Below are 14,235 nucleotides of genomic sequence, written 5' to 3' on the forward strand. Positions count from 1 at the left end.
ACAAAAATTTCTATGCAAAAAAAATAGGATCACTTTTTGCATCAAAAAATTACAGAATTAGAACGCTAGGGGGGTTAAAGGAAGACAGTTCTGCATGTATTGAAGAAAGTGAAGAGAATAGTGACATTTTGGATAACATTGTTGTAGAAGCATCTAAGCGTACTACTATTCAACATATGCGTTGTGCTGTTCATACTTTGCAACAAGAGGTGGATTGAAAAAACGTCATGCAGCTACTCTAATTGGCAAATTGAGGCAAGTAACTGTTGTAGCCAGGGCCCCTAAAACAGATGCCATTTTGAAAAGACATGCAGGAAAAGGAGCCATTTTGGATCAAACAACACGCTGGGGAAGCACTTAAAAGGATGGTAAAGCTTTTGCTTGAACTAAAAGAATTTCTTGAAGAACTGGACAATGAAAATGCTTTATTAACTGAAAGCCAGTGGACAAAAGTAAAAGCACTGGAAAATCTACATTACTGTCACCAAGAGTTTGCAATCTGAAGATTTAACACCTGGTAAATTCTTCTTGAAATGGAAGAGCTTGATATATTGCCTGAACAAAAGTGGAGGGTTTATAGCTGATGGCATTGTATCTTCAATGAAGAAAATAGAGAATCTCTTACTGGATAATAAAATCTTGTTAGCTGCTATTTATGTTGATCCAATGATACAAATTTAGTTGAACGATGACCAGACTGGTACTGCAAAAAAGGCCCTCTATGATGTGGCAGTTCGCATAAAGGAAATTACTACCTGAAACACCACCACTGGATGAAGCTATGAGCACTGGTAACTCAGAATCATCCTCTTCAAATGAAGAATTTGACTTTGATTCCTACTTGGACAAAATTGAACTTAAAACAGTAAAGCAACGTCGAATATGCGTGAAAGATAAACTACCAGAAATTTTCCAAACAAAGAGATTCAAGCATGAATTTTTTAAAGAATTATAAGTAGAAAAGTATGATCACTCATCAAAACTGACTGTAGAAGAAGCCATCCTTGTTTATTCCGAGATTATTAGTGATGTGGCTAAAACTGTAATAGCAATGCCACCCACCCAAGTCAGTATTAAAAGACTATTTTCAGCTCTAAAAATAATTAAGTCAGATTTAGGAGCTTCTATGAAAGAGGATCTGGCAGAAGCAATTCTGTTTCTTAGAACAACACTACATTGAGTAAGTTTTGGATAGCATTTAACAGCTAATCTACTCTACAACTATATTCCAAGTTTATTATTTAAACTGTTTTAGGTTTCCCAGCTTTTGTTTTTGTTAACCACCTGGGCGTTTACACTGAGGTCTAGATTTCTGTACCAAAAGCGTTACAGGTTTTCATGAAACTTTTTTTTTTTTTTTTTTTTTTAATTGTAGACCTGTAACTTACAGAAATATGTCCGAATAGGGGTCTAGTAGATATAATGAATATAAAAAATGTTTGAAACACACAATCATGTAAAAAAAAAAAAAATTACTTTTAATAAAATCAAAGGAAAAACAAAAAATTCAGCTTAAACAAGAATACATAAATAAATGAAAAATACTGAAAATGCGATAATTCGGTATACTGTATAGTAATATATTTTTCTAAAACACCTCCCTAGTGTCCAATGTCACATACCTATAGACAAAACCACATAAATATATTTTCTATTATTTTGTATTGGATTGGATACAGGACTTTGTATTCAATCCAATACAAAATGAGAACAAAATTCAAACTCTCATTCAAACCCGGGTGATCTCTGAAACAAGAAAAGAAAACTTTTTTTTCCTCCGCCGGCCGGCTTCTTGTGCGTGCGTGCGTGCGCGATGACGTTGGCGCGTGTGTGGGAAATTCAAATTGAAACTCATTCATTCATTTTGTATTGGATTGAATACAAATTCCTGTATCCAATCCAATACAAAATACATACTTTGTATTTATTTTTAATTATTTTGTATTGGACTGGATACAGGAGTTTGTATTCAATCCAATACAAAATGAATGAATGAGTTTCAATTTGAATTTCCCACACACGCGCCAACATCATCGCGCACGCACGCACGCACAAGAAGCCGGCCGGGGGAGGGAAAAAAAGTTTTTTTTTCTTGTTTCAGAGATCACCCAGCGCTGAAACGAGAACGACGCTGGATGATCAGCGGGACCAGGTAAGAAGCCGGCCGGCATCTTGTGTTCCGCCGGCCGGCATCTTACCGGTCCCGCTGGTATAGGAGAGGGCACCCGACGCTGGAGAGGGAGATCGACACTGGAGGACGACGCTGGAACATGGACACGACGCTGGATGAGCACAGCGGGACCAGGTAAGTGAGATTTTAATATAGTGAGAAAAGTACGGGGTTAACGATAATTGCAACTTTTTTTAGTACGAAAAAGTACGGGCTTAACGGTTGGGAGGTTAATGTAGTTAAGGTTTGTTTTTGTTTTAAAATTACCAAAGAATGTGGTTCATATTTTTAAACTGTAAAAGTTCCTGTTCCTGATTTTTATGCATACTATGCTACTACTTTATAGCCAATTGATAAAAACAATAAATAAAACCTTATTGTTTTCATTTTTTTGTCTTTTGTTTAAACTGGCCAATACAGTAGAGCGTCAGCTTCCTACCCAGTGATTCTGTGGGTAAATAACGTGTATGTTGCCTTCCTTCAATCAACGTGGAAAATACATTAGCATAATTACAGGGTTTCTTATTTTATCTTCACACTTTTGCAACCAAACTTCAGTAAAAAATTTAGACCCCCTAATTATTCATAAATCAATAAATTTATTATAAAATTAAATATAACAATATTTTTGCCATAAGTTTCTTAAGAAACATTAAGTAAAAATATGTAATAATTTATTAAATGATTTAATAATCATTAATGCTTTCTCCTCTCAGGTATTTAGGCAAAAAGCTAAACATTTTTGTATAATAATTTAACCAATTCAACTCGCTTGTTAAAAATACACTAATAAAGCTTTCTAATAAAGCACCCAAAATATTTAGCCTATTTCTTCTTACTACTCCTTTCCATTTAGAGAACATGTTCTCAACAGGATTAAGAAATGGAGAGTATGGTGGTAAAAATAAGAGTTGGTGTCCCTTTCTTTCAACCAAGCTCTTTACCTGGCTAGGGGGCATTATCCATAGTTAGGATAGCATGCTGAACACTCTTTTCACTAAAAACATTCAAAACCTCATCAATAAAATTGAGGAATGATTCTTGAATAAATACCTCTGCTTGTGACTTAAAATGTAGTGTCCCATTTTTTTTCCTACACAACAAATTGAACCGGCCTTTACCTAATAGGAGATCTTCCCCTTTTGGTACTCTTTGAGATGTTAAAACCTACTTCATCAAGAAAGTAGATGTTTTTCTCCATCTTCCTTAGCAATGAGATCAAGGATTTTGTTAGCATAGCCAAGAACTTCTTGAAGAGAGTGAGAACCATTGTGCCTTGCAGGAATTAAAGAAGACCTTTTTAATGACCATTGGAATTTATCAATGCATTTATCTATTGTTGAAATAGATACATTAATTCCAAATTTGACAAATAATTGATCCTTCATTTCCCTGAGGCCTATTCTGTAATCTTCGGACATTAACTTGCGTAACTCCTCCTTATGGGCTTCATCCAACTTTGAATTTTTCAGACCTCCTCTTGGTAATTTTTCCACTTTACCTGAAGATCCATACGTCTTAATAATTTTGGTTATGGTTGTACGATTACAACCCCCAAACCATTGCTATCTGGGAGGCATCAATTCCATTCAGATAACTGTTCACCAATCTAATGTTCTGCATTACTTAATTCTCTAAGTGCAATACTAAATATAAAGTTAATAACTTTGAAGATAAAAAGATGAATAGTATTGTTATATTAAAACTTAGTATAAATCCCTGAAATAAAGATATTTTACTTTAAAATTATATAAAGTAAAAAAAAAAAACAATTAACAAATCATACATTTTTCTCATATATTTTTTTTTTTTTTTTTTTTGAGAAAAACTTTTGTTATAAAAATATTGTGTTACAATTATTTTATAATAAATTTATTGGTTTATAAATAATTAAATCTAATTTTAAGTCTAAATTTTGTGTGAAGTTTGGTTGCAAAAGTGTGAAGATAAAATGAGAAACCTTGGAAATAAAGAGGAGTCAGGGAGTCGAAGTCGGGGGTACCAGAAACTAAGGAGTCGGACTCCAAGGATTTATCTACCAACTCCACAGCCCTGCCTGGCACTCCCCCTGCGCAGGGCCGAAGACAAATACCAGGACGACGCAGGACCCAATGGAAGAAACCTCCCGACGGATAGACTGATCTGCAGGATTGAAGGTAAGTGTGATTTTTTTGTTTTGGGTTTACTTCCGCTTCAAATAAATTAAAAGCATTCAAAAACCCTAAAACTTAAGCAAAAGACAAAACTGAAAACAAATGAAAACAGAAGATTTAATGAAATCCAATGAGTGGCTTTTCTCTTGATGCCAAACATCACAGGAAAATTACTATGGTATGAACAAGCAAAGTAGAAGTAATTCAAATAAACACTTGATTAGAGAAAATTTATCTCCGTATGGTTACAATAAAGAAATATGTAGTGGCCTCTCCGTAGGTATTTTTATGTAAAATTAAAAAGGGTAAGAAACAGATGGGGTTTTCAGGCTGTTTAAAAATAAAACAATAATTATGTATTTATACAATCATCCATACATAATTAATTAAATCATGTACATTTCTCCAAGCCCATTGTAGAATCATGGGGTTGGAATTACATATACTAAACAAGATCAACTAGCATCTTTAGTTTAACCGTTGTAGTCCTTATTACCCGAGTGTTTTGCCGGTTTTTGCTTCCAGGGGTGTGCAGTAATGACTGGCCACTGCGTTGCTATGTGGGATGCAGCCTCTGCTGCTCTTATTGCTAGCCTCCTTCTGTCCCTCTTATGATCTGCTACAAAGGCAGATCACGGTCTGTGCAGGGGGTCGTAGCAACAGCTGCCAGGTCCTCCCTCACAGTCATAGAGCCCTGGTGACAGGCATTCCCTGGTCTACTCTCATATGATATGTGCACAGACCCCTGCTGCTGCGCGCACATCCTAAGGCGTGATAGACGCCAGTCAGTCCACCTTTATTGGGAGGGATTCACATGTAGCCAGCCCTTTGGCTGCAAACTGAATATATGCTTTTGCCGTCTGTGTCAGGAACAGACTCAGCACTTCTCTTTGCTGTCTCCTTGGCTGCAATCTGAATACACACCCCCACTGTTTGCATCAGGAACATACTCGGCCCCACTCCAGATTCTCCTTGGTAAGCAAACTTCAACACCAAAATACCTCACTAATAATCAATCTATGTATATACTCACGAATAATAAATATTTACCGTTTCAATGCAGGCAATCCCCTAGTGGGAATGGGTACTTTTACTTATCCTGCACAATCTCCATAGGACTTCAGAATAATTTAAATTGCAAGCACACGACTAGGTGACAGAACTCTAGGATTTTTCTTTATGCACACAGCAACTACAGAAACGTAAGTCTTGTTTTATATTCATACATAACTGTCATCATCTAAATATCTACAGTGTTCTCCCCAGAAATTTTTTTCAGCCGGGTGGTTAAAAAGGGGGTGTGGCAAAACAGGGCAAATTTAGTGCTCCCAGTTGTTTATGCCATGGGTATCCAGTAACCTCTTATTGTTTCAGTGTTCTACCTTCTAACAATGATTTGTTACAACTTTGTAATGCCTGCCCTGTTAGTATATCCAATTTTTCTATTCTATGTATTTTGCCACAACTGTCCTATGCCGTGTATTGTGACCCAATTACTAGTTCATAGCTCATATTAGCAGCAAAAAACCTTTACTACTTCTGAGTGACTTCTGGCAACTGCTAGGCACCTAGGATTGATAACAGGCGGTAAGTGCTGGGCTTTATCAGAGCTAGAAGTTTTTTTAAGCAGCAGTGGTTCCTGGCATAAGGAATGGACAAATGTAACCTTACTGCCAGTGTGAATTCAGCCTAACTTCAGATGTGTTCCTGTGTCTATATTTAGTTAAAAAGAACTTTTGTGAAAACATTTTTTTTTCACTTGATTCTTTTACAAAATTAGCCCGGCAGGCCCATGCTGGCTCAGCTTCCACCTTTTCTCTGATGCTCACTTGTATGTCCAGTGCTGCCTTGCACTGCCCATGCATGAGATTGAACACTTTTTTTTTTTTACATTATGAGAAAGCCTCTGAAGATGCATGCACACAAGGAGCAGTGCAGAGCCTCCTGGGATATGTGACACAAATATCCCAGGAGGCTGCGGATTTCCCCTTTGGTCTTTACCGAAATGGAAGTAAAGACTTAAGGGGAGAGGTCCTCTCCACACAAGTGTAAAAACAAAAACAAAAAACGCACATTTTTCCATTAAATAACAGAGAAAGTTACTCTTTAATATAATCTTAAAAATGTGGATATGCTTTAATAGCATCATGCATGTGATATCAGATGGGGACAAGACAGACAGTGACCCCTCTTATCACTGTCCATATTCTACTAAAAAACACACTTGTCTGTGAAGTTTATCCGCAGTGTGTAATGTCATCGGCAGCGCAGTGTGATAGCAATGCGAGTGTAAAAGCTGCTTGTCATATTCTGCAGTCTAACAACTCGCTGTGTTCAAACCCTCATATCTCCTAAACTGTTTAAACCGTTGAAAATTTTAAGGTACACCTGGAGGCATGGGAAACTGAAACTGTAGGTGCAAGTGGGGGACACTTGTGGCTAAACCTTTCTAAAATGTAATTAGTATGGCATTATGAGAACATAAATCTCTACCTAGCAAAGTTTGCTGCCTGCTCCGTTACACATACCTGTCTGCATCTCTACTTCAAAACCCAATTTCTCCAGAATTAGGAGGTGCAGGGAAAAAAATATAGGTGAAAGTGGGAGACACGTGTGGCTATCACCTTTTTATCACCATGGCATCATTACAACAATAAAAAAAAAAAAAAAAAACTGTCCATCAAAATGCACTTCCTTGTTACACGACTGTAACCTTCTTACCTCAACCTCAATAAAATTTATTGGGCAGAGTTCATTTTCTAATGATGCCAAAGTGATGAAGTTTTAGGGGATGTTAGTCACAGATGTTCACCACTTGTACCTAAATTTTTGGTTTCTTACACCTCCCCATTACCCAATTGAACTTCAGAATGTAAGATAAGAGGACAGGAATGTGTAACAGGGCAGGGAAGCCCATTTTAGTGAGCAGAGTGTTTTATGTTCCATTGATGCTGTAGTAATGAGATTGTAAGGGGAGAATGTGCCCGCCACTTGCATCCATATTTTAAGTTTTGTACCCCCACCCTCAGAGAAATTGGGCTTCAAAGAAGAGAAGCAGACAGTAGTTTCATAGGTATAGATTTGTGACAGGTAGGTATGTATTTAGGGGCCCCACCCCAATGATCCTTGATATGTTAGAGGCTCCGGGGTCCCCAATTTGCATTTTCAATTTAGGACTCCTAGTTGCACTTTCCTCTGAAACAGCAAACAACCCCAAAGTTCAATTTTCATAACTTTTTACATTTTTGACCATATCTTGAAATTCTTTAAAGCTGGGGGGCTGACATTGTAGTAACTAGTATCTATGGGGATCCCCTGTGCACCCTGAAAATTACAGGTCATTGTGACATACAGTTTAGGAGATATAGAGTTTGTACACAGATACACAGAGAGCTGTGAGGATGCAGAATGACAAGCAGACTTCACACACAGCTCTAGCAGTGGATACATTTCACCGACAGCTTTTTTTTTTTTTTTTTTTTTTTTTTTTTTTAATAGAAATCCCAGCTGTGCTATGAGGTGGGGGTGGGGCTGCCTGTGTCTCCTTCACATGAAGGCTGAACTGTGTGTGCTCACCTCTCATCCCAGCAGCAATCCTCTGAACAGATGACAGAGCAGCCTCACTGGGATCCGCGCAGAGAAATAGAGCTGCCGAGGAGAGGTGGGCGGGGTATTCACAGCAGGTGGGCGGGGTATTCACAGCAGCTGGGCGGAGCAACCAGCTAAAACCCTCTGGGGAGAACTATGATCTAATTATGAATATTTAGGAAAATAGCATATAATGTATTTATATATTTCCTAATCTTCCATTTAGGCAGATTATCAGCCAAATATGAAGGATGTATCGCAAATCAACAAGCTCTATCTTTTGATAATTTTTAATACCCAAGTAAATAAACTTTCTACTATTTTATCAATAGAATCACAATATTCAAACGAACAGCTATACCTCTTTATAATAACACAAAATAACACCAATTATAAGAGAGAATTCCTGGTATACAATATATTTTATTCTTCAAATATTAAAAACTTAAGTGGATATATGATATTAAGTGATACGAGAAAACAACAAATGATATCTGATGCATGATAAAGTGATATGCTTATGGTTGTCAGTTACATTGGTGTGCACAACACTCCAAAAACTGTGCATGTTGGCTTTTAAAAGCACAGCACTCAACTACCCAGGAGAATGCTACAAAAGGAACGAAAACCCAGCACACAAACACATGGCTTGGGCATGCATGGCTGCCAGTGGCAATAAGACACTAGTGTTTATCGATGATGTGACACAGGACAGAAGCAGCCAAATGAATTCTGAGGTGTTCGGAAACATACTGTCTGCTCAAATCCAGCTAAATGCAGTCAAATTGATTGGGAGGCATGTCATAATACAGATGGACAATGACCAAAAACAACCCAGGAGTTTAATAAAGCAAAGAAGTGGAATATTGTTGAATGGCCAAGTCAGTCACCTGATCTGAACCCAATTGAGTATGCATTTCACTTGTTGAAGACTAAACTTCGGACAGAAAGGCCCACAAACAAACAGCAACTGAAAGCCACTGCAGTAAAGGCCTGGCAGAGCAATAAAAGGAGGAAACCCAGCATCTGGTGATGTCCATGAGTTCAAGACTACAGGCTGTCATTGCCAGCAAGGGTTTTTCAAACAAGTATTACAAATGAATATTTTATTTTCAGCTATTTCATTTTGTCCAATTACTTTTGAGCCCCTGAAATGAATTGATTGTGTTAAAAAAGACTATAGTTCCTCACACTTTTATGAGATCTTTTTGTTCACCCCTGTGAAATACAGCTGAAAGTCTGCAGTTCAACTGCATCTGAGTTGTTACAATTTAAAATTAATTGTGGTAATGTACAGAACTAAAATTAGAAAAAAGTTGTGCCTGTCCAAATATTTATGGACATGTGTATGTATGTGTATATAAATACACAAAGTGGGAAGCAAGCTGTTTAAACAGAAATACAAACCCTATTGTCAGTCTCTGATAAAAACAATAAAACTAAATTTGTATTTAGCTAGTATTTAGCTTTGTTATCCAGAGGGTAGGGAATAAAGGAAGAGGAGCTAAACTTTATCTAAAATATGGCCTGATACTTATTTCAAGCCCCATTCACACCTTTGCTTTTTAGAACATTAAGGTTTTATTTCACAGAAAAGAAAGGTATTTGGGTCAGCAAATGTGTGTGTCTTTAAAAACCTAGTCTGCACATCCGCAGCCTGAATTTAAACTGGTTTCCTGACAGTAACTATGCTCATTTGAGAAAATGTACTGGTATTTGTTCGAGTTATTAAAACAGATTCTAAAAGCAAAGTATATAAAATGCAATTTCAACCCCAATACTGATGTGGGCTCCTTTCTGGTATAATGCAGCAGCCAAGACTGGAGCTGGGTTAATGTGAACCTACACTAAAATATTATATGAGCTGCCTTTGTAAACAATGGTAATTTCCTGGATGTAAATCTTTTGGTGTCAGCAGCCCCAGTCACACTTGAATCCAGCATGCAGACAACTGAGTGATAGGTTGTGTGGCAAAGCAGAGTATCAGAACATCAAAAAAGCTTTTTTTTAACCAGATGGGAACCAAAAGTTTACATAGTAATCTCTCATCAGAGGTGCTCTATAAAGCCGCATACACACGTTCAATTCTTGTCATTGGAAAGGATCTTTCACGATCCTTTCCAACGATAAGAACCGCAAGATGCATGAACGAGTGCTGTACATACAGCACCGTTCTGCTCTATGGAAAGGGGAGGGGGAGAGCGACAGAGCGGCACCCTGCTGCTCGCTGCCCTCCTTCCCTTGCATTAGGATCGCTCATCGTTCGTGGATCCGCCAGGACGGATCCACAGACGATGAACGACCTGGGCTGTACACACGCCAGATTTTCGCCCGATATCTGGCCGATGCCGATTATCGAGCGAGAAAAATTTGACGTGTGTACGTAGCTTAAGTGTGAGGCAGAAATCCTGGCTGGCTGGGAGGAGCCTGCACTATGTAAGTATTTATGGCTGTAATTAGAGAATACCAGTAACTTTGTACAAGTTATCCTTATCAAACAAAGGGTAAAAGACACCTAACAGAGCACACATATCCTGGTAGAGAAGTAAATTTTAGGAGACCCTTTACTAAAAATGGAAAATTCACTTACAGTGCTCCAGCCCCCACACACTTTTAATCACCAACTATAAGAAGAAAAGATTAAAGAGGAACTAAACTCAAAAGTTTTGCATAACAACAAAAACACACTTACCTTCAATCCCGCAGGGCAGTCTGATCCATCCGGAGGTCTCTTCTATCAGATCCTACGTCATCCCGGCATCCGTCTTCAGGCGCTGCCATCTTCTCCTATTCTTTCAGCTTTATTTTCCTACGTCACCCGACCCAGGTGAGAGATTGGGTGACATAGATGGGAAAAAAAGGGTTGTCTACCCTTTAATGTAAAGTGAAAATTCTGATTTTAGGTATGCTTTAAGCTTACCTTACACCAACTCCCACCAAGGATACCCACTTGGGTACAGTCACTGTATTTTCTAGTAAAGTCCTATGGAATGCAGTGGTGTTCCTGTGATGTAGTGAAGTGTCCTCTCACAAGTGTTTTCCCAAATGACTACCCAGGATGGTGATGTCCAGTTATATAGTAGATTGGATGGGGGGCAAGTACAACTCAAACTCCACCCTTTACAAGTATTTTTCGCACCTACTTCCGATCTATTGTTGGTGATTTGAGTGGGGGTTGGGAATCCATCCAACATGAGCAAACCCTTTATTTTACTAAAAGGATCACAACCAAGGTTGGCTGAATACTTAAAGCAGGCCGATTACATAGTTTCAGTCTAGCCAAAGACATCTGAGTAGATTTAAGGTTTTTATTTATTTATTTTTTTTATAGTAAAGGGATACAGTCTTTAGTGGTTTAAAAGAATTTCTTGTTGTGTATTGCAAAATGTTAGGAACATTTTTGGGGAATTTAGCAACTGAAAAATTCTTTTAAAGGATAAATACAAACAGGTAACACAAATCATACATACGGGGAAAGTGTTTTTTACTCATATTTTTCTTATATATTAGTCAATAAACAATCAAATACACACTTCTGGCTTCTTAATCCTCAAGATCTCTGGTATCACCCCCAGAATTAGGCAACTGTGAAGGTGTTACAAAACATTTCAGCTTTCTTGTTCAACTCTTTGTTTATTTTATGTGGCAGAGAATGAAACTGGTGGAGTGATACTTCCCATGTAGATGAAGTATGCGTGAGGCACGAATCATAACAATGGGAGACAAAACTAGGAAATCTTCCTTCAAGATGACAGCAACAGTACTCCACCATTACAGAAACCAACTACAAGCCAGAGGACCCATCAGCAACTTAATCCGCTTTTCGGTATCTGATTGGACAAATCAATTTATTTATTGCTAAATTCCCACATTTTTACATTGGTCACTAAAAATTTCTGTTGGTGACAAACATTAGCAATTTAAAAGGTGCTTATGTAAAAAAGTTCTAATTTCATGAAAAAAGCCGGAAAAGAGTTTCATGCAAATAATCCTAAAAAACACTCAAACATTATCTTATAAATGTGAGCAAAGCAAACACCCCAATGATTCACAAACAAAATGTTCAGAAAATAAATCAATTATCTAGGTTAGAAAAGGTATGTAAAAATAGAAAGGTATGTAAAAATAGAAAGGTCTGTTGATGACAACTGGGTATCTTCACCAGACACCTCTTGACCCCATCTACAAGCCTGTTAACCATGTAAACATGCACAAATAGACAACAAGCAGGTAGATTGGCAATAGCATCCACTAGTCTACGTCCCCCCCCCCCCAATCAGTGATGCCACAGACATGCTCACTGGCCTTAAGTTTAGGAACAAAGCCCTGACGTCAAGTACTGGAGATTCAGCCCATCACAGGACACGCTGAGCCATGAAAAGATGCTATTTCCTTCAAAACAGAACGCTGATGGCAAAACTAAAAACAGAGCTTAAAACTGCATGGAAGGTGGAATATACTACTACGAAAGAATACAGAAAATGTGTTTCCATATTTGTTATCACAAAGGAATGGTCATACCCAAACAGACTGCAATAACACAGAATTGGACTGCAGGCCATCTCAATACAAATATGTGAAAGGATGAACACCATCTACATAGGGTTCCTACTTGAAAAGACAGCATTTCAAACAGTATCACACCTAAAACTGTGTCCATGCAGGCTTCCCCCCTCTCACCTTGTTATTGCAGCCATTGAAACCATTTTTTTAATGATCAATTCACAACAAATAACCAGGCCAGGATCAAAAGCAAAGTGACTGTTTTACCTCCCCCTCAAGCTTGACACATTTCATGTAAGCATGGAGCCATTATAAATAGGGGCTGGGGGGGAGGGATATAAATTACATATCCTGATGGGGCTATCCAGACACTGGAATCCCTATCAACTACAGATTAGCAGACATCTCTGTTCCTATTCAGCCTACTATTCAATTAACACTTTAACCACCCAGACAGATGGCGTCATCAGGGAACCACAATACAGCAAGATGTTGTGGCTGCTAATGATAACTCCCTGCGAGAATAATTTGTAGACCGATTCAAGAAACAAATCCCAGTGATAAAAAATTTAGAAAGCAGGAGTCTTGATAAACAGCTGATCAGATCACCCATAAAATGTGCATGGACAGCATTCCTACAACTCTTTTGAATACTGATCAACACAGTCTCAATGCACATAAAAATGGTATTTGTATCTTATTAGATGTCTTTACTAATCAGATCCTATTGTCTTCATTTGCCTTTTATTGTGATGAATGTATGCTTATACTGGCTTTGTGAAATGAAACTACTATGTGAAATGTGACCTCTATGTAATATTGGTGCACAGTGAGTTAAAGTTTCACTCCCCAGCTGGGGCAGGAATGAATGTGATTGGCTGGGGCTCATTTCACACGTTTGGGACCCTTTAGAAGTATAACCAAAGCCGGACAGAGTTGTAGATTCTGGCTGCTGCTGGAAGAGTGTAAACAAAGCTGTCTATATTCTTTAGAGGTCAGTCAGTGCCCCGATCCCTCCCAGCGCCTGGTGACAACACATGTGTTATTGGGGGAAATGAAGGATATAGACCCCCTGCTGAGAGGTGATCGGGTAAGCAACAGCCATGGAGGAGGGGCAGTTGATCATGGAAACTAGCACTCCCAATACAGACACACCACCACAACTACTATGGCGGGGAAGGGGTCTGGGGGTACGATGGCGAACACATACAGACACCAAGGCAAGAGCGGCTTTACCTTTGGTTCCTCCTCCCGTGAGGCCTCCGGCACGGGCGCTGCCACAGCAGACTCTTCTCCTTCCTTCCTCCTCCTCCCCCACCGACAGTCCGGGGGATTAGCCCAGCGTGTCTTTTCCTAGCAGCTCCACTGCGCTTTACGTGTCCCTCCCGCGGCCAGGCTCCTCATTATTCACCCGCCATGTGTCTTTTATCTTTCGGTAAAAAACATAGGCCTATGGGGCTCTGTCGCTCCTAGTGTGCCACTGTTCGGTCTCGGTGTCTATCAGCTTGCGTTGGGAGGGGCTCCTCTAGTGACGAGACGCACTACAGGCGGCGCTAACAAGGCCTTGAAGGAGGACTGTCTTTGGACCTAGGCGCCACCGGCTAGTCAGTGAAGGGGGACGCGTGCGCACTCAAGTTGCAGGTCACTTGGAACGCTTTGTCGCCTGCCAGAAGTCTGGCGGCCATTTTGTTGGTTGAATTCGCTTGTGAACGATAGCGATATTTGGAAATGCCTATTCTAGCATACATCTATGTACTTGTGAAGCAAACATAAGACAAATAATATTTTAATTTTAATGGAAGTGTTATGACCTGCACATAG

At 38.9% G+C, this 14,235-nt stretch overlaps 1 protein-coding gene across 3 annotated transcripts in view; it reads right to left on the reverse strand.

Annotated features, from left to right (window-relative positions):
* AFF4 (ALF transcription elongation factor 4) overlaps nucleotides 1-13,991 on the reverse strand; it is a 72,697-nt gene extending 58,706 nt beyond the window's left edge. Inside the window, exon 1 of one of the 3 annotated variants that reach the window (XM_072400880.1) lies at nucleotides 13,651-13,991. The gene's annotated coding sequence lies outside the window, so the exon portion shown is untranslated. The remainder of the gene's footprint in view (nucleotides 1-13,650) is intronic. The other 2 variants (XM_072400878.1, XM_072400881.1) reach the window with 2 other exon arrangements.
* Between the last annotated feature and the right edge of the window lie 244 nt (nucleotides 13,992-14,235).

This window comes from Pyxicephalus adspersus, chromosome 2, assembly GCF_032062135.1.
Source record: "Pyxicephalus adspersus chromosome 2, UCB_Pads_2.0, whole genome shotgun sequence".
NCBI classification, from domain to species: Eukaryota; Metazoa; Chordata; class Amphibia; order Anura; family Pyxicephalidae; genus Pyxicephalus; species Pyxicephalus adspersus.